Source organism: Halichoerus grypus, chromosome X (assembly GCF_964656455.1).
Source record: "Halichoerus grypus chromosome X, mHalGry1.hap1.1, whole genome shotgun sequence".
NCBI lineage: Eukaryota > Metazoa > Chordata > Mammalia > Carnivora > Phocidae > Halichoerus > Halichoerus grypus.
Genome location: NC_135727.1, coordinates 40,962,442 through 40,982,126, shown reverse-complemented (window position 1 = coordinate 40,982,126; position 19,685 = coordinate 40,962,442). Strand labels below are relative to the sequence as shown.

Sequence of the window (19,685 nt, the reverse complement as noted above, 5' to 3'; positions counted from 1 at the left end):
ATTCTTTGTGAATACAGTCCTTTTTGCTCCCTCTGATATTGGGAATGTGGGGTGGTATTTTCAAGGCAACCTAGAGGATGAAGGATAGGGCTAGAGTAAGTTAAAACACCACAAAACTTGCTGTTCTTACTAAAAATCAGCTGTTTTTCTTGCATAAGTGCTCCCCATGTTGCTGAAAGCCTCTGGTTAGTTTTGAGATTAACTAAAAATTTGATTCTGACAGTTTTGCCAGTTTTATAATTGTTTTTATGGAGGGGCAAAATTCCAGTTTCATTTTTTGCTGATATGCCACATCACGTGTCAAATAAAAATAGTTCACTTCTACCTGGAGAAGATTTGGTAACTGGACAAGTCAAAGAAATCAAGTTCTTTTGTCCTCAAGGTGCAAATGCCCCAAGTATCATACTCCTTTTTACTGTTGGGGTTGGTAGTAAGTTCAGCTTCATCTCATGCTGGAAATCCAACTGGTACAAGCCTGCAGAGAACAGCCTTTTTTCAGCTGGCATAAAGCACTAGGAAAGGGATAACAAATATGACCAGCTTGAGAAGCCCCGAATCTCAACTTTCTTCAGGGCACAGTCTACTGCTGCAACCTGGCTGACTTTGAGCCTCTTAGGAAACTGCTGAGTCATAAAGTTGGCTCCATTAATAAGTGAATTTCGAGCAAATAACTGAGGAGATGTCATCAAGTCAGACAGGCAAAGCCACACAGCAACTCTGTGGGGATGATGAGGCATACATTTTGGACCCACACTCATATCAATAGTCTCCACAGAATTTATCTGGTATCAGCATTTGACTGAGAATTTATAAAACTAAAAATGTAGAGGGGATTTCTGTGGAATATACTGAGCCAAATTTAAGGATTAGGGCCCCAAAGTTCTTGGCTCTTCTGCAGGTTCTTTGAAAGTGAATTCAACAACTAAAAACTATAGGAAAAACCAGAAAGCTGTCCAAGTGTATTTCATGATTTGGGCAACTGATGCACTAGACATGGGGTTGACATTGGATCTGCAGAGACAAGAATATAACCCAGCAAACAACTTGAGCTATCACTGCTCAGTATTTAGATAGTCATCATAATGTAATGTTGGTTTGGGTTTTTAAACTTTAGAATCTACCCAGAAACAAAGCATGTAAGACTTAATCTGGTTATAAAGCAGAATATAATGTTATCAGTTTTGCCAAGACAGTTGGGGGGGCTGGGAAGGAGTAGTAGCAGGGAGGTAAGCACAAGGTAAGAGCCTGCATGCCAATATTTTCATTTCACAGAGTGGGGGTTAATAGGTAGTGTTAAGAAAAAAAATGAGATAAGGAAGGTCAAGTATATATTATTTACTTTACAAAGAACAAAAATAATAAAACATCAAAATTAAGAATGGGATTAAGGAATTAAATCATCTTCATAGGCTCATAATAATATCATAATTATAATATCATTATATCATAATATGTAAAATTGATAAAAAATAGAATAGATACAGCATTAAGAGTTATAAAATAGACACCAGAAGAAATAAAAAAGGAAAATAATAACTCTGGATTGTGCACCTGGGGTTACAGAGTGGTGGCTATTTCCTTAACTATGAATAAATATGTAGAAGTAACCTATGGATATGTTGTAAAAAAAAATCTTACGAGCACTTCCCAGTTGCTTTTAAGGTATAATCCCAAGTCTTCACTATGGCTTCATTCGTGTTTATCTTTTGCTAACTTCCTCAGCTTCATCTTTCTTCATTTTTCTCCTCCCAAGATAGTTCAGCCATGCAGAACTAGTCTTAACTTTCCCTAGCACACTAAGTGTCGCTCATCTTCAAGTTTGCAAGTCTGATGTTTTTTTTCTGCCTGAGGCGTTCTTACCTTGCTTTTCCTCCTCCTCACTAATTAACTACTCAGGCCGGTGGCTTTATTGTAGACCTCACTGCCTCTGAGAAGCACCCATGATCCAGACAGGATGGGAACCTTTCCTACATGCTCCCATAGAATCCTCAAATGTCATGCCCAGTGCTCAGGTGGACACCAGGAGTAGATGCACAGTTCCCTGTCCTACTGAAATCCCGAGGAAAGCTGTGCAAGGGCCAGATGCAGCTGGACACATTGAGTCTGTGCTACAGGAGAGGGACCCAGGCCCCTGTGGCTCTCCCTTTTTATAGAGCAATTGAGAGAGCACCTTTGCCAGAAGAGCAAAAAGAACTCGAGTTTTGACAACAAATGATCTGAGCCTGGGTGTCAATTTTCCTGGGAGTTGCTGGTAATGCCAACTTCTTAGTATCTGGAGGCCTTGGGAGAAGTTGACGTCAGGTGCAGCTCCTATCATTGAGGGCAGAGGGGTCCAATATAGCTCATCACCAGGCTATCCTGAGAGGACTCCTGGTGTCATTCATCTCACCACTATTTTTAGTAATTATCATACTACATTAAAATTGGGTATTTACTTCATCCTTCCAACTAGTCTGAGTGACTTTTGAGGCCAGGGACCTTGTTTATTGATCATTATGTCTCCAGCACTGAGTCAGGTTTATAAGCTTTGGTTCCTTTGAATGAATCAATGAATAAATGACATGCCTTCTGAAATTATGCTTGGAAAGAGTTGTCCAACTACCTTAGTTAACAGGCCCCTTCTGTTTACATGTATGTTACTGTCTAAGCCTTTAAAAGAATACCCTGGTGATTGGAAAACTTCCTTAAGAGCCAAGTGAGAAAATCTCAGAGTTGGCAGAACTCCTTGGTATTATTAAGATGGAGAATGATGTTCCCTTGACTCCTTACTTTGTGTATGTGAATAAACATGCATGCATCCATCATTCTCCACCAGCTCCCATCATAATCACAGAGAAAGGGAAAACACTTATATTAGAACTTGAACTGAAGTCTTTCTAACTCCAAGCATAGTCTCTGAAGACATAAAGATAATGTAAAACATTGGCCCATGTAATGCAATAGAATCTCCCTTATGAATAAATTTAAGACTTTTTTTTAACATCTCTAAACTTTTTTGGAACATGCTGCTGTCTTTCTAGATGTTTGTTGGGTAAATTATAAAGCCATAGCAACAGAGGAACTATTTATTTTAGTACAGAACAGGGTTCTGAATGGTTCTTCTCTTATCACCATGAAAGCTCCAGCCAGGTCTATTTTCCCTTTCCTTCTGGGTAAAACAGAATGGCACCCCCTCCTTGAAATAATGTAGGAAAGGAGTCTTTCATCTGTGCATTGCTTTGACTCTCATATAGTTTTCTCCTGATCCTGATGTAAACCTAAGAGTCCCCCAGGGAGCTAACAGATAATTCAAGGGCTATTTATGGTAAAAAAGGAAGCATAGATCAATAGTAATACTTGAAGTCTAGTCAACTGCAGTGAAGAATATCATGAAATTGCTCAACAAAAAAAGTAAGTTTGTGAATATTAAGGCCCACCTAAAAGAAGTGTCTCATTTGCAAATTGGCTAGTGGGGACCTACCCTACTTCATTGAAATTCAGGGATTAAAAAGGACAAGATTGGTTTTGTTCTCTCTTGAGAAAAATTAATTAGACATATTTTCAATTTTTGTTTAGTGTGGAGAAACACTAATTTAAAAGTAATGAAAAAATTCAATTTATTTTTTCTAAAAAACTATTTCATTATGAACTCAATTGCTTCTGAACTTAAAACTCAATGAAATGAACTTCATTGCTTTTAAGTCTCTGATAAAACTGTTCACTTGAAGAGGTTTTACCTTCACTAGTCAGATAGGCTTCCCACTGTAAATGGGCTGATTTCTACAATGTGTATCTTATCACAAACCTACCAAAAAAACCTACCGTAATTAACTTATACTTGGTAAATATTTTACTTGGGTAACATATGTGCTACTCATTGCAAATATGTGGATAAGATCAAATTGTTAAATAATGAAAACCCTATAAATAAGTTATTCTAATCAGGTAGTGATATCTCAAAGTACTTCTTGGTCTATGATTCATTAAACATCTAAATATGTCATCTAGAGACACATGCAGAAAATATCAAAATAAATCATGACTAGCACATGAGGGGTTATCTGGTTTGACATATATATATGCATCTATCATTGAATTAGAGTTACACAATGTTGTATGAGCCAGGAATCTATCTCTTACTCTCAGATACTTGTAAGAGGAAGTGACCAGGAGTAACTTACATAATGAAAATGTTAGGGGTTAGTTATACTTGATCTAGGTCTTTGTGAAGAATATTCTTCAGGAAGACACACATGATACTTAAGCACCACAGGGACTATTCTCTTTCAGCACAAATGTTAGCTTACATTCATCTCTTTCAAACTAAACCCTGGTTGGAAAAGGCTGAATACTCTGCAGAGAGAGACCATGAATTTCTCAATTTTACCATTGAGAAAAGGTAATGAACCATTCTTTTTCTTTACATTAGCTGTACACAAATTCGGGGGGCTTTCCTTCTGTGATCTACCTATAAGTAGCCAGAGAAACTAAGATATCTGGCCTGGAATAGGTACGTGTATGTTTTTCTTTTAATAACTGGAACTTCAATAGTTTAAAGTCACTTTTTCTAACCACTAGAAAATTCTAGAACATCAAAATGAAATAAATATTCTCTTTTCTGAATTATAAGAAATGCAACTTATAGTATTTTTTAATTTTTGTTAAAGATTTCATTTATTTATTTGACAGAGAGAGACACAGCGAGACAGGGAACACAAGCAGGGGGAGTGAGAGAGGGAGAAGCAGGCTTCCTGCTGAGCAGAGAGCCCGATGTGGGGCTCGATCCCAGGACCCTGAGATCATTACCCAAGCCAAAGGCAGATGCCTAACGACTGAGCCACCCAGATGCCCCGCAACTTATAGTATTAATTAAATGTTTACTTTGCCATCCATGCACAATGATTATTTAAAAATGGAAAGCACAGCTAAACAGTTAAGTGACACAGATCATATTTGGGTCTTGCAAAGTTGTTTGCCTTAATGAGCCTTGCTCTCCTTGGGAATAAGTTGGCACTTAAATTTCTTCTATACCACACTTCATAGGGCGTATAATTTCACACACAATCAGTCGTAGTTGTTAGTGTGTAATTTATCGGCAATTTTCAGAGCTGTTTTTGCTTTTTCCTACAGAGAGGAGAATGGAGCCCACTAATACATACTATTTATAAAGTACCTTTTTCATTCCCCAATGGACATTGCTATTTTCTGACTTTGTACTCTCCCTTTCCCTACTTCACTATATTATTCTGTAAGCTTCCTCTAATATTTCTATTTTGCACTATGTAATAGTACCACTTTACAACAACCTTGGACCCAGAATTGTCCCCCTTGAGCTCCTCTTGGCTACTTTCCAAGCACACAGTGAACCACTGTCATCAAATGGTCTCAGTTTCTTTTTTCTACCTTTTCTGCCATGTGTTTAATGCCAGTTGGTTTGTATCATTAAACTTGTAATTAAAACCCTCCTTCATTGAACTTATAACCTTTGCACCTCCCTGAGCAACACATTCTTTCTGATCCTTTGAAAGTGATTCTCCTGATCTATAAGTCTTGCATCATTTCTGAATTTCTTTGATCCTCAAAAATGGCTTTCAGGTTTAAGGGGAAAGGGCCACCTCCAAGAGGTAGGTTCATTTATTTCAATAATAACAAGGTTATAATACTTATTAAACATGGTGGGAATAATAACAGAACCACCAATGTGTGACAGGATCCCCATGGGCAGCCCTTGCTCTTACTCACAGTCTACCAGTGCAAATCCTAAATAAATGCAATCCCACACAGCATTAATAAAACCGTATTTCTTGTGGGAGTTTTCTTTCTCTCTCTTCTCTTTCCTCTTCTTGGGAGCTTGGGACAGGTAGCATGTTAGCATATTAGCGAACTGTCAGAAATATCAACTGAAGGTCTGTTTACTTCACAGACCTCTAAGGATCTAAAGCACCTACATAAAGTTATCACAGGTGAAGAACTCAAGAGTGAAAGGTAGGGGGTAAGAGCAAGACTTAAGGATCTCTTGGAAGTAGCGGAGGTGGAGGGAAAAGGTGGGATTCCCAAATGCCCATTAGAGGAAAATTTTGGATTGACTGATGATTTGATGGGGAAAAATAAAGCAAGGTTGGTTTCATCCCCTTGACTCTGCTCATGATGATTGGCTAGCAGTAAAATCTGATTTCTAGTAATGATCTTCCTTATACCTTCCCAAATGCTGTTTCAAAAAAAAAAAAAAAGGGCTATAGATTCTTTACCAAAGATATTGGGGGAACCAAAGAAATAGTTTATATCATGCATCTTTATGAGACTTCATAAAGATAGTTTTGGAACATTCTTTCAGTGAAGAATTCTTCTCATCTGTTAACAATCCTTCCTTCTCCTTCACAGAAATTATTTCTCAAAATTACACCAATTTTCCATAGATACCCAGCTCTTATCTTCATATTGGCACCCCACTTAGCTAAAAAAAACAAAACAAAAAAAACCTGACAGTCAAAAAGCAACTATCTACTCTTAGAAGCCATGCCCCATGAGAATCTTTCTCTAACCCAACTGGCTTTTCAAAGTACTTTATCCGGGAAAACCTACTCCCATTTACCTTATACATCATTTTATTGAAAGGTTACAGTAGTTCTAGTCCTTTTATATACACTTGTAATATTCACATGTTCAGATTTAGTACAGAATGCCAAAGTTGTACCAATTTACATTTTTACCAGCAATATATGAGAGTGTCTGTTGCCCCATATCCTATTATTTGCTGTTGTCACTCTTTAATATCAAGCATTCTGGTGGGTGTGTAGTGATATATCTTTGCAGATTTTATTTAAACTTCTGTGATGACTAATGATGTTGCATACCTTTTAATATGTTTAGTCATCGTTTGTGTATCTTCTTTTATTAAGTGCCTATTCAACTCTTTTGCCCATTTTTCTATAGGGTTTTCTCTCTTTCTTACTGATTTGTAGTAGTTCTTTATGCATTTTGTATACGAGTCCTTTGTCAGTTTTATATTGTGCAAACATCTCTTATTCTTTGACTTGCTTTTTCACTCTCTTCATGGTATAATTTGATAGTCAGACATTCTAAATTTTAATGTATTCCAATTTATTAATCTTTTAATTTAATGGTTAGTGTAAAATTTGTGTTCCATTTAAGAAATCTTTGATATTTCAAAGTCATGAATATATTCTATATACTATGTTATGTTCCAAAAGCTTTAGTGTTTTAACTTTCACTTTAGATCTTTCACATTTAGATCCACCTTGAAATTATTTTCATATAAGTGTGTGGTTGAGGTCTAGATTCATTTCTTCCTTTATGGCTATTCTATTGACTCAGATTATTAATTTAAAAGAATTCCTTTCCCCAATGCCCTGCAGTGTCATTTTTGTCATAAATCAAATGTCCATACATATGTGGGTTTATGGGTTTATTTCTGGACTCTACTCTGTTCTATTGCTTTATTTATCTACACTTTTGAAAAGACCAAACTATATTAATGTAGTTTTATGAGTCTTGCTATCTGATATTGTCAATCTTTCAACTTCGTTCTTCTTTAGGATTGTCTTGGCTGTTCTTGGCTCTTTGTACCACTCAGCATCTATTCTGTTCTTTCTTCCTTTTCTGGATCCCATTTGTCTGTATCTGCTACCATAAAGCTACTCAGAAAAGCATCACCACTGATATTATGTGTAGTCCCAAGTAGACTGTCTTTAGATGATTCTAAAATGCCCATCCTTGGGATATCAGACGTGTATTGGGTCCCATGAAAAGGCAAAAGAAAGGGCTTCTCTACTCTGTGTTGCCCTGTGTTGCTGGGTTCTAAAGCCAACTTGCTTGTGCCCAGAGTTTCAGAGACTTTTTTGAATGCCCCATCTCTCACCTTTCTCTAACTACAAAGGGTCACTCAGTTCACATGGCTGGGGACACATCCTGTATCATCATCTTCATTCTCTATTTTCATCTTTTTGAGTTCCTCTCTCCAGAATAAAAACAAAAACCTCTCCTAGTTTATGAATAGAAGCAAATGGATACTGGTATGTAGAGGGTGGAGGGTGGACCGGGACCTCATTACACTATCTGCAGACAACATAAATTTCCCGTTATAATTTCACAATAGTAAAATCTTTGTAGTCTCTTGATTTAACTGATTCTTTCTTAGAATGTTGTGTGTGTTTTGGTGAGGTATTGGGTACAAATACAGAGAAACTGGGATAATAGAAAGAGGCTATTTGAAATGCAACTGTAAATAGACTAAAGAGACAGAATTTTTAGCATAATATCTCATAGAAGTTATGTTCAAATCCAGACTGACAGGGGTAGCTGTTCTTCATCCCATCCTCCATCCACATGGATTTAAAGACCTTTCCATCTTTAATGAAAGAGTTAGATGGAACAAATGACAACCCACCTGGGTCAAAGACTGAAACAAGCAAAATGTAGGAGCTCAGAAGAGGGAAACAGAGGTTTAACAACAGGAGAAACCTGTGGAGGAATGAAGAAAGAGATAATGACTCCAAAGAGGGATGAGTTTCCCTAGGAGAAAGGTGACTATATAGGTGGCTCAGTAATGACAGAGATTCAACACACCTGCAGTGGAGCAGGCAGGATGAGCTGCAAAGTGTGGAAAAGTTACTTCCAGTTCTCCCACAAAGGTAACACTCTCTTGCACATTCTTATGGATTCTGAGCATGTGGCTGATTGGCGGAGAATAGGATTTGTCTCTTTGGGAATGCATTTTATTGTGCTCCATTTGGCTATTCAGGGCACAGTAAGGAGGCTACACTCTCTAACTCTCATTGTATTTGGCTTTGAATGGCTTCCAGGAAAGCTGGGTGTTGGCGACATTTTTTTTTAAATGCAAATTAGAAATCTCACATTTGACTTTGGTGCCCTTAGTCATCTTCAGCCCCAAAATAGATTCTGTGTATATAGTTCTTTCCTTCCCCAAACAGCTAATGCCACCACATAAAACTCTCACAACCATGGTAATAGCATTCTTGAGGTTTAACCAGTTGTTCCCATTGTTCTTGCACTGGGTATAATGTAATATACCATTAATCAGTTCTCATGCTATTCTTCAAGCAAACTTCAAGATAACATGTAGTTTCTTCTAGGAGGCCTTTAGTTTTTCCTTTAATCACCCATTTTAGCTTGCATTTTGTCCATTGTCCTTTCCTTCAGGTCTGACTTCTAGTTGGAACATTTGACAAGTTTCCATGACCACAGAGTTGATCCCCACCATAGACCAAGTTTCTGGAGGCAGCATCAATCTTTTGGCTATATTTAACTCAGGAAAGTTTCCTATACTTTGGCAACTACAGATAGCTTTGAATGCTTCATTGGGGATAGTTTCAATAGCTTGTTGGTATGTGTTATGAGAGACAGCATCAATATCTTAATCTTGATCCCAGGTTTATAGAAAATATTATATTGAATAATAAAATTAAATTTTATTAGTACTACTGCTGATAGTACTGAGCTTCATATTGGTAAACAGTACATCTGAAAAGGCACACCATAATTAAGGAGGGCACTTGTTATGATGAGCACTGGGGTTATATGCAAGTGATGGACCACTAAATTCTACTCCTGAAACCAATATTACCCTCTATGTTAACTAACTAGAATTTAAATAAAAATTTGAAACAAAAAAAAATGAAAAGGCACACCATAAATGTATTCTCTGTAAGAGCCCATTTTAAAGTCAAGAATTTTATTTTGCAAACAGGATATTGAGTCTCAGCTTCAGAAAGACTCATATAGCAATAACTATATGTATATATATATATATATATATATATATATATATATTATATCTTCATAATTTTCCTGACAAACCACAATATTTATTTTAAAAGGATGTTAAATACAGGGTTTGATGAGGCCAACAAACATTAGGACAGGAGCTTAAGCAAGTCTCAATGATTAAAGTACCTATATATAGGCTTTTCTAACCAATGTCTAATAAAGGAGTAAAATACCAGCCAACCCTCTGTCTGATCATTGAACTTTCCCACTTTTTAAAAATTTATTTATTTTTATTTCAATTCAATTAACATATAATGTATTACTGGTTTCAGAGGTAGAGGTCAGTGATTAATCAGTCTTATATAATACCCAGTGCTCATTATATCACATGCCCTCCTTAATGTCCATCACCCAGTTACCCCAATAAAACAAGATGAAATCAGAGAGGGAGACAAACCGTAAGAGACTCTTAAGCATAGGAAACACACTGAGGGTTGCTGGAGGGGACAGGGGTGATGGGGTAACTGGGTGAACTTTCCCATTTTTAATCTGACAACTCTAAGTTGGTTTGTGAAGGGGTTTCACAAATCTACAGTGCCCAATGAAACCCAAGAAGATCCTTAATTTCCTATAATTTGTGAACAGGGCTAGTTAATAAGAGTAAAACTCTTTTTAGAATTTGTGATCACCTCCAGTTATGGCAAAATATACCCTACATGATCCAGGACTGGTAGAATTGGCATTTGTCAATGGATACTTCCAGGCTTGCATCTTCCAAGTGGTCTCATACCAGAAACAGTCCTCATGTTTCTCCAAGTTCTTGGCTAATATGATTGTGCCTTCTAAATAAATTAACAACTCCAGGTAGTTCAAATTACCAGTCATTTTTTTTCCCCCATCAACTGCTGGAACATAGCAGCCTCTCTCCCAAGATAATTTAGGGCATCCTTTCATATTGGTAAAATCCCACAAGGCAGAAGAAATCTTTCTCTTTTTTGCTCACTTCATCCACAGGGGTTTGATAATACTTGCACCCCCAGACCAATACACATTAACTCATTACAGCCCTATGTGGTAGTTGTTAGATTAGGAAACTGAGGTATTGAAAGGTGAATGAACTAGCTCAAGCTCACACACTAGTTAATGGTGGAGCTGAGATTTGAACCCAGATCCAGAGTCTGCACTTTTAAGTTTGAACCCATTCTTTACTCCTCTCCCTCCCTCCAAGTTTTAGATATATGATGTCATACTTTATATCCTTTTATTTTGTAAATTCCTTGACTGATTTTTATAGATATACTTAATTTTACTGATTTTGTGCTTCCTACTTTTCTTACTCTTACTTATGGTCTTTCCTTTTCACTCAGAGTCCCCTTTAACATTTCTTGTAGGTCTGGTTTAGTGGTGATGAATTCCTTTAACTTTTGTTTGGGAAATTCTTTATCTCTCCTTCTCTTCTGAATGATAGGCTTGCTGGATAGAGTATTCTTGGTTGCAGTTCCCCCCCCCCCCCCCCGGCACTTTGAATATATCATGCCAATTTCTTCTGACCTGCAAAGTTTCTGCTGAAAAATCATCTGATAGCCTTATGGGGTTCCCCTTGTATGCAACTGTTTTCTTTGCTCTTGATGCTTTTAAATTTCTCTATCACTACTTTTTACCATTTTAATTACTATGTCGGGGCTCTCTTGCCTCCTGGATCTGGATTTCTGTTTCCTTCCCCAGATTTAAGAAGTTTTCAGCTATTATTTCTGGTTTTATGTTATGTTAATCACCATACATTACATCATTAGTTTTTGATGTAGTGTTCCATGATTCATTGTTTGCGTATAACACCCTGTGCTCCATGCAGTACATGCCCTCTTTAATACCCATCACCAGGCTAACCCATCCCCCCACCCCCTCCCCTCTAGAACCCTCAGTTTGTTTCTCAGTGTCCATAGTCTCTCATGGTTTGTCTATTATTTCTTCAAATAAAATTTCTTCCCCCTTTTCTCTCTCTTCTACTGTGGGATCCCTATAATGCAAATGTTATTATGCTTCATGGTGTCACTGAGTTCCCTTGGTCTGTTTTCATTTTTGTTATTATATTTTACTTTCTCTTGTTCAGCTTGATTGCTTTCTATTACTCTGTCCTCCAGGTCACTGATCTGTTCTTTTGCTTCCCCTAGTCTATTTATTCCATATGGTGTATTTTTAATTCAGTTATTGAGTTCTTCATCTCTGGTTCTTTTTTATGTTTTCTATCTTTTTGTTGAGGGCCCCACTGAGGTCCTCCACTCTTTTCTCAAGTCCAGTGAGTATCTTTATGACCATTACTTTAAATTCTCTATCAGTCATATTACTTATTTCCATTTCACTTAGGCCTCTTGCTGTGGTTTTGTCCTATTCTTTCATTTGGGACATATTTCTCTGTCTGTTCATTTTGTCTAACCCTCTGTGTCTGTTTCTATGTGTTAGGAAAGTCAGCTTCATCTCCTGCTCTTTAAAGTAGTGGTCTTATGAAGAAGAGGTCCTATAGTGTCCTTCAGTGCAATGTCCCCTGTTCACCAGAAACTGGTGCTTCAGGAATGTCTCCTACATGTGCTGCATGTGTGCTACTATTGTGGCTGAGCCACTTTTGCCTTCAGTCCAGTCATCTACAATGACCCTCTTTGTCTGTTGTGGGCAGTATCTATGTTGTTAGGGTGTTAGTCCGGGGCTGCCTTGGGCTTGAATTGAGTCAGGCCAGGCATTTGCCAGAGATGCAGTACCACAGAAATGCAGGGCACTTTCCTGTGTTGTCCCCTGAGAAGCTTTTGTTGATGGACGGGGCCTGCAGTCAGACCCAATGTATGCCCCCAGTCCACTGCTGGGGCCACAGTTGTACTGGTATTTGTGGTTATCTTCCTCTCTCTGGGGCAGAAGTCACTTTGGAGTGGTGATGGCCTCTGTCAGGGCTACTTGCACACTGCTAGGCTTGTGGCACCACTTTGGATGGGCTCCAGCCAAGGGTGTATTGGAGAGGGCAGGTCTGCAGGAGAAGCTGGGGCTGAGGTGCATGGTGCCAGCAAAGTCCATGTTGGTACACTGTGGGAGGGGATGTGCAGCCACCTGGGAAACTTCTGCCAATGTGGGCTGGTTTGGAGGGGGCAGAACCACAGAAGCAGGCAGAGGCAGGATGCACTGTTAGTAAGCTAGGTGGAGAGTGTTGGGTCTGGGCTGGTTCCTGCAGGTGTCCCTGTATTTAGGCCAGGGGTCAGGGGATAGAAATGGCACCCACCAGCTCTTTTGTTCTTGGAGAATTCTCCCAAAGATCCCTGCCCCTCCAGCACATGCTCTGAGATTAGTAAATAAATCTATTTCCTGTATACCTCAGGCATTTTTCAAACTGCTTCTGTGCTGTATCTTTGCTGTTTGTTTTGTTATCTCCTTAAGGACAGGACTCAGTTTCCTACCACCCTCCAGACTCTCCCAGAGCCAAGTTTACTGATTTTTAAAGTTCCAGGTGTTAAGCCACACTAATTGTAAGAACTCATGAAGCCAGGCCCCTCTGGTTTTCAAAGCCAAATGTTATGGAGATTTGTCATCTCCCTGCAGGTCCCCCATGTCTGGGGTGCCTGTTGTGGTGGTCTGTTTCTTTCCCCTCTCTATGTCTGCCACATCCTTCCCTCCTGTGAACAGTACAATGGGCCCTTTCAGCTCCCAATTGTTTCTTTGCCCTTCCTTCCCTCTTTAATGTGGCCTCTTCTTTACATTTAGCTGAGGAGAGCCTGTTCTGCCAGTCTTTGGGTCATTTCTTGGGTTATTTACACTGATATTGGTGTTATTTAGTTGTACCTATGGGATGAGGTGAGCTTAGGATCCTTCTACTACACCATCTTCTTCCTCACTGCTGAGTCTGCACTCTAAATATCTACTTTTCAATCTTTCTAAATAGTTTCTCACATGAGAAAAGATTCCTGTAACTCAATCTTATGCTTATCATCTTAAGCACAGCCCCCACCCAATTCACAGAGGGAGAAAATTCTAGATTTAGAACTTCCTCCTCAATCTCACCATTCTCTCTTTAGGTATTAGTAGGTCCTCCTAATTAAAATTCTGGATTTCATATCATGGAAAGAACCCAAATATCCATTGACTGATGAATGGATAAAGAAAACATGGTATATATATATATATATATATATATATATATATATATATATATATGCAAGGGAATATTACTCAACCATAAAAAAGAATGGAATCTTGCCATTTGCAGTGATGTGGATGGAGCTATAATATTGTGCTAAGCAAATTAAGTCTGTCAGAGAAAGACAAATACCATATGATTTCACTCATATGTGGAATTTAAAACAAATGATCATAGGGGAAAAAGAGAGAGGCAAACTAAGAAACAGACTCTTAACTGCAGAGAACAAACTGATGGTTAGCAGAGGGGAGGTGGGTAGGGGGATGGGTAGAATAGGTGATGGGGATTAAGAAGTGCACTTGCCGTGATGAGCACCAGGTATTGTATGGAAGTGTTAAATCACTAAATCATACATCTGAAGCTAATATTACACTGTATATTAACTAACTGGAATTTAAATAAAACTAAAAACTAACTAACTAACTAAATAAATAAATAATAAATAGCATTCTGGATTTAATTTAGGAGACCAGGGAGTATTCACTTCTAGGATAGAAACATGGGGTGAGGCAATGGGACAATGCCAGAAGAAAGTCATGAAAACCATCACTACACTCAAGCCAAAATTGGAAATGGTAAAGCCCTACACATCAATAGGCTTTGGCATATAGGCTTTGTCAAGTCTATCACTACTGGCCATATGGTTTACAAATTTGGTGTAATTGATAAAGGTGCATTGATAAGTTTGTGAAGGCAGTAGCTGAAATGGGAAAAATAAGCCTAGTTCCTAGATAACCTGAAGGTTAAGCATGAAAATGGTGGCACCGCTAATATCTTTCAGTGGAAATTTGAGCACATCAAACCTTATGTGATCTTCTTTGATGTTTCGGTACAGAAATATTTTATTTTAAATACACACACACACACACACCTCAGCCTGATGGAACTGCCCAGTATGAAACAACTTGTTGTCAGTTTTAATAAAATGGATCTTACTGAGGCACTCTACAACCAAGAAATATTTGAGGAAATTGTCAAAGGATCTAGCCTCTACTTTTCAAAAATTGGATACTGCCTAGACACTGTAGCATTTGTTCTAACTTCTGTTTAAAATGAGGGAAATATGTTGGAGTCAAGCTCTAACATGACTTCATCAAATGGATGGAAATTCATATATAAGGATAACATTGCTGGTGGAAATACACTGCTTGTTTTGTACTTCATATTAAAGGAGGAAATATCTCAAACTGTCTAATTTAGCCTAGCCATGGAAGTTTAAGTGTAGGACTAATTAATGATAATAGTACATTGTAAAAGCTTCAGATGGAAAGAAATGTTTTGTGGATCATTTGTTTCTGGAAATTTGCAGCAGATTATGTCAGCTTTCTAGTCAACATCCATTACTTCTGTTCTTTGGTGGCAGAGGTATCAATTATATATAGGCCAAAAAAATTATATATAGGTCAAAACACCAGATATTTATTTTTCTAACTTCCTTTGAAGTAGGTAATGAGCATGTGATTCAATTTTGATGAGGTTTTTAGTAAATATTCACTCCTATAAAAATTTATGCTTTGGATCATAGAGTAGCTCTATTTTTAAATTTTTGAGGCACCTCCACACTGTTTTCCAAAGTGGCTGTACCAACTTGCATTCCCACCAACAGTGTAAGAGGGTTCCTCTTTCTCCACAACCTCTCCAAAATTTGTTGTTTCTTGCCCTGTCCATTTTGGCCATTCTAACTGGTGTAAGGTGGTATCTCAATGTGGTTTTGATTTGGATTTCCCTGATGGCTAATGATGATGAACATTTTTTCATGTGTCTGTTAGCCATTTGTATGTCTTCTTCAGAGAAGTGTCTTTTCATATCTTCTGCCCACTTTTTGACTTGATTATTTGTTTTTTGGGTGTTGAGTTTGAGAAGTTCTTTATAAATCTTGGATACTAGCCCTTTATCTGTAGTGTCATTTGCAAATATCTCTCCCATTCTGTGGGTTGCCTCTTTGTTTTGTTGACTGTTTCCTTTGCTGTGCAGAAGCTTTTTATCTTGATGAAGTCCCAAAAGTTCATTTTAGCTTTTGTTGCCCTACTGGGTATTTACCCCAAAGACACAGATGTAGTGAAAAGAAGGGCCATATGCACCCCAATGTTCATAGCAGCAATGTCCGCAATAGCCAAACTGTGGAAAGAGCTGAGATGCCTTTCAACAGATGAATGGATAAAGAAGATGTGGTCCATATATACAATGGAATATTACTCAGCCATCAGAAAGGATGAATACCCAACTTTTACATCAACATGGATGGGACTGGAGGAGATTATGCTAAGTGAAATAAGTCAAGCAGAGAAAGTCAATTATCATATGGTTTCACTTCTTTGTGGAACATAAGGAATAGCATGGAGGACATTAGGAGAAGGAAGGGAAAAATGGGGGGGGGAATTGGAGGGAGAGATGAACCATGACAGACTATGGACTCTGAGAAACAAACTGAGGGTTTTAGAGGGGAGGGGGAGGGAGGATGGGTTAGCCCAGTGATGGGTATTAAGGAGGGCACATACTGCATGGAGCACTGGGTGTTGTACGAAAACAATGGATCGTGTATCACCACATCAAAAACTAATGATGTATTGTATGGTGACTAACATAACATAATAAAATTTTTAAAAAATTAAAAATTAAAAAAATTTTAAAAAAATTATGCTTTGGAGAAAATACTTTTCTTCTTTTTTGAAAGTGGTTATGTCTGCATGTGATGGGTAGAACTGCTGTAGCATTCTTGCAACCATGAAGGAAGATATCACTGATATACTTGAGGATGACAAAGCTTAAAAATGGAGAGCAACTGCTCTTTTTCCGGCTGGAACCATGGAGGGTGCAGAAGAGAAGCAAAAGAAGGTTCCTGCTGTGCCAGAAACCCTTAAGAAGAAGCGAAGGAATTTCGCAGAGTTGAAGATCAAGCGTCTGAGGAAGAAGTTTGCTCAGAAGATGCTTCGAAAGGCAAGAAGGAAGCTTATCTATGAAAAAGCTAAGCATTACCACAAGGAATATAGGCAGATGTACAGAACTGAGATTCGAATGGCAAGGATGGCAAGAAAAGCTGGCAACTTCTACGTACCTGCGGAACCCAAATTGGCATTTGTCATTAGGATCAGAGGTATCAATGGTGTGAGCCCAAAGGTTCGAAAGGTGTTGCAGCTTCTTCGCCTTCGCCAGATCTTCAATGGCACCTTTGTTAAGCTCAACAAGGCTTCAGTTAACATGCTAAAGATTGTGGAACCTTATATAGCATGGGGGTACCCAAACCTGAAGTCGGTGAATGAATTGATCTACAAGCGTGGTTATGGCAAAATCAACAAGAAGCGAATTGCCCTGACAGATAACACATTGATCGCCCGATCTCTTGGTAAATATGGCATCATCTGCATGGAGGACCTGATTCACGAGATCTATACTGTTGGAAAACGTTTCAAAGAAGCAAACAACTTTTTATGGCCCTTCAAATTATCTTCTCCACGAGGGGGAATGAAGAAAAAGACCACCCATTTTGTAGAAGGTGGAGATGCTGGTAACAGGGAAGACCAGATCAATAGGCTTATTAGAAGGATGAACTAAGGTATCTACCATGATTATTTTTGTAATCTGGTCAGTTAATAAATGGCTACACTCAAATGGAAAAAAAAAAAATGGAGAGCAACTGAATCTCTGATAAATCCACTGAAACAGTACACCAATCCAGGAACCATCATATATCTGTGCTTTTTGTTACGTGAGATAATAAATGCACTTATTATTTAAGCCACTTTAGATGGGTCATTATCTTATTTCCTTTTATGGGTTGAATTATGTCCCCCCCCCTTAAATTCATATATTGAAATCCTAACCCCCAGTACTTTAGAATGTGACTGAATTTGGAGATAGTATCTTTAAAAAGGTAATTAAGTGAAAATGAGGTCTTTCAGGTGAGCCCTAATACAATATGATTGGTGTCCTTTTAAGAAGAGGAAATTTTGACACACACAGATACAGAGGGAAGACCATGTGAAGACACAGGGAGCAGTCAGCTATCTACAAGCCAAGGAAAGAAGACTCAGAAGAAACTAACCCCACTGACACCTTGATCTTGGATGTCTAGCCTCTGAGACTGTAAGAAAGTAAATTTTTGTTGTTTAAGCCACCTAATTTGTGGTTTGATATGGCAGCCCTAGGAAACTAATGCATTACCCTCTAAATCCTAACTTGTATATAGTTCATAAGATTGACACTTTAAAAATGAAAACAACTTGACCAAAAGCCACCACAGATTTTTTGAGACAATTTAAACAAAGTTAATATAAAAACAAAAATAAATAGAAGACCAGGTGGTGGGTTTCTGGCCAGATTTACCTTTCCAACATGAACAACTATAAAACAGGACAAAACACACAAAAGAATGGTCTTCAGACATTGAACAATAGTCACCACAGGATAGTTATCTCCAAGAGAAGGAAAAAAAAAGAGGAGCCCTACAATTGCCCCAGATTTCTGCCTGGTAGTATCTGAGTATCTGCTCGAGTTGAAGATATAGAGAATTTAAGGAGGCTAAGACACCTAGAATTTACAAGGCAGATTACTGGAGGTAAGAGAGCTACAGAGAGAAAGAGACATTCATCAATCAACGGATACTTGGTCCAGTTCCGTATCTTGGCTATTGTAAATAATGCTGCTATAAACACAGGGGTGCATTATCCCTTTGAATTAGTGTTCTTGTATTCTTTGGGTAAACACCCAGTAGTGTGATTGCTGGATCGTATGTAGTTTTATTTTTGACTTTTTGAGGAACCTCCATACTGTTTTCTGGAGTGGCTGCAGCAGTTTGCATTCCCACCTGGGGACTCTCTCCACATCCTTACCAACACCTGCTGTTTCTTATGTTGTTGATTTTAGCCATTCTCATGGGTGTGAGGTAATATCTCATTATAATTTTGATTTGCATTTCCCTTATGGTAAGTGATGATAAACATCTTTTCATGTGTCTGTTGGTCTCTTTTGGAGAAATGTCTGTTCATGTCTTTTGTCCATCCATTTAGGCTATTTTTCATCAGAGACATTTAATTTTTCTGAAGTTTACATTGGGTCTTCCATGTCTCTTAACATATTCATGCTTTCTTCTACCTTTTTGAACAGATGGCATATAGCTATAATAGCGGCTTTCATGTCTGTGTCTAATAATTCTATCATATGTTTCTCTTATGTGTTTATCTATTGATTCAATTTTATTCTTATTATGGGTTGCATTTTTATGCTTCTTTGCATGCCCAGTAATTTTTTATTGGATGTTTTCCATTGTGAATATTTCATTGATGGGTGTTGGAGTTTTAAAAATTTCTTTTTTGAGCTTTGTGTAGGCTGATGTTAAATTATTTGAAAATCATTTGATTCTTTTGAAGATTGCTTTTAAACTTTGTTATGTGGAATGACGGGAGCAGCTTCTAGTCCAGAGCTAGTGTCCTCACTACTGAGGTAATACCTTTGTGGGTACTGAACCTGATGCTCTGGAATTATGGAGTTTTCCACTCTGGCTGGTGGGAATACAAACTATTCCTCACCCTGTGTGAGCTCTGAGAATTGCTCTTCATACTCCTTTCCATTGTTTCCTTAATCCTCCCAGGCACAGGTGGTTTCCTTACATGAATGTACTGATCAGTAGTCAGCTAAAGATTGACAGGAAACCCTCTGTAGATCTTGAGTGCTCTGCTCTCTCTTCTGTTCTCTCTCCTATCCTATCTTCCCTTTCTCCTCTCCACTCTCCCCATTTCTCTCTCTCTCTCTCTGTAGCTCTCTTACCTCCAGTAATCTGCCTTGTAAA

At 38.2% G+C, this 19,685-nt stretch overlaps 1 pseudogene; it reads left to right on the top strand.

Moving 5' to 3' along the window:
• Positions 1-16,691: 16,691 nt before the first annotated feature.
• On the top strand, positions 16,692-17,524 carry LOC118527381 (large ribosomal subunit protein uL30 pseudogene; annotated as a pseudogene).
• The last annotated feature ends 2,161 nt before the right edge of the window (positions 17,525-19,685 follow it).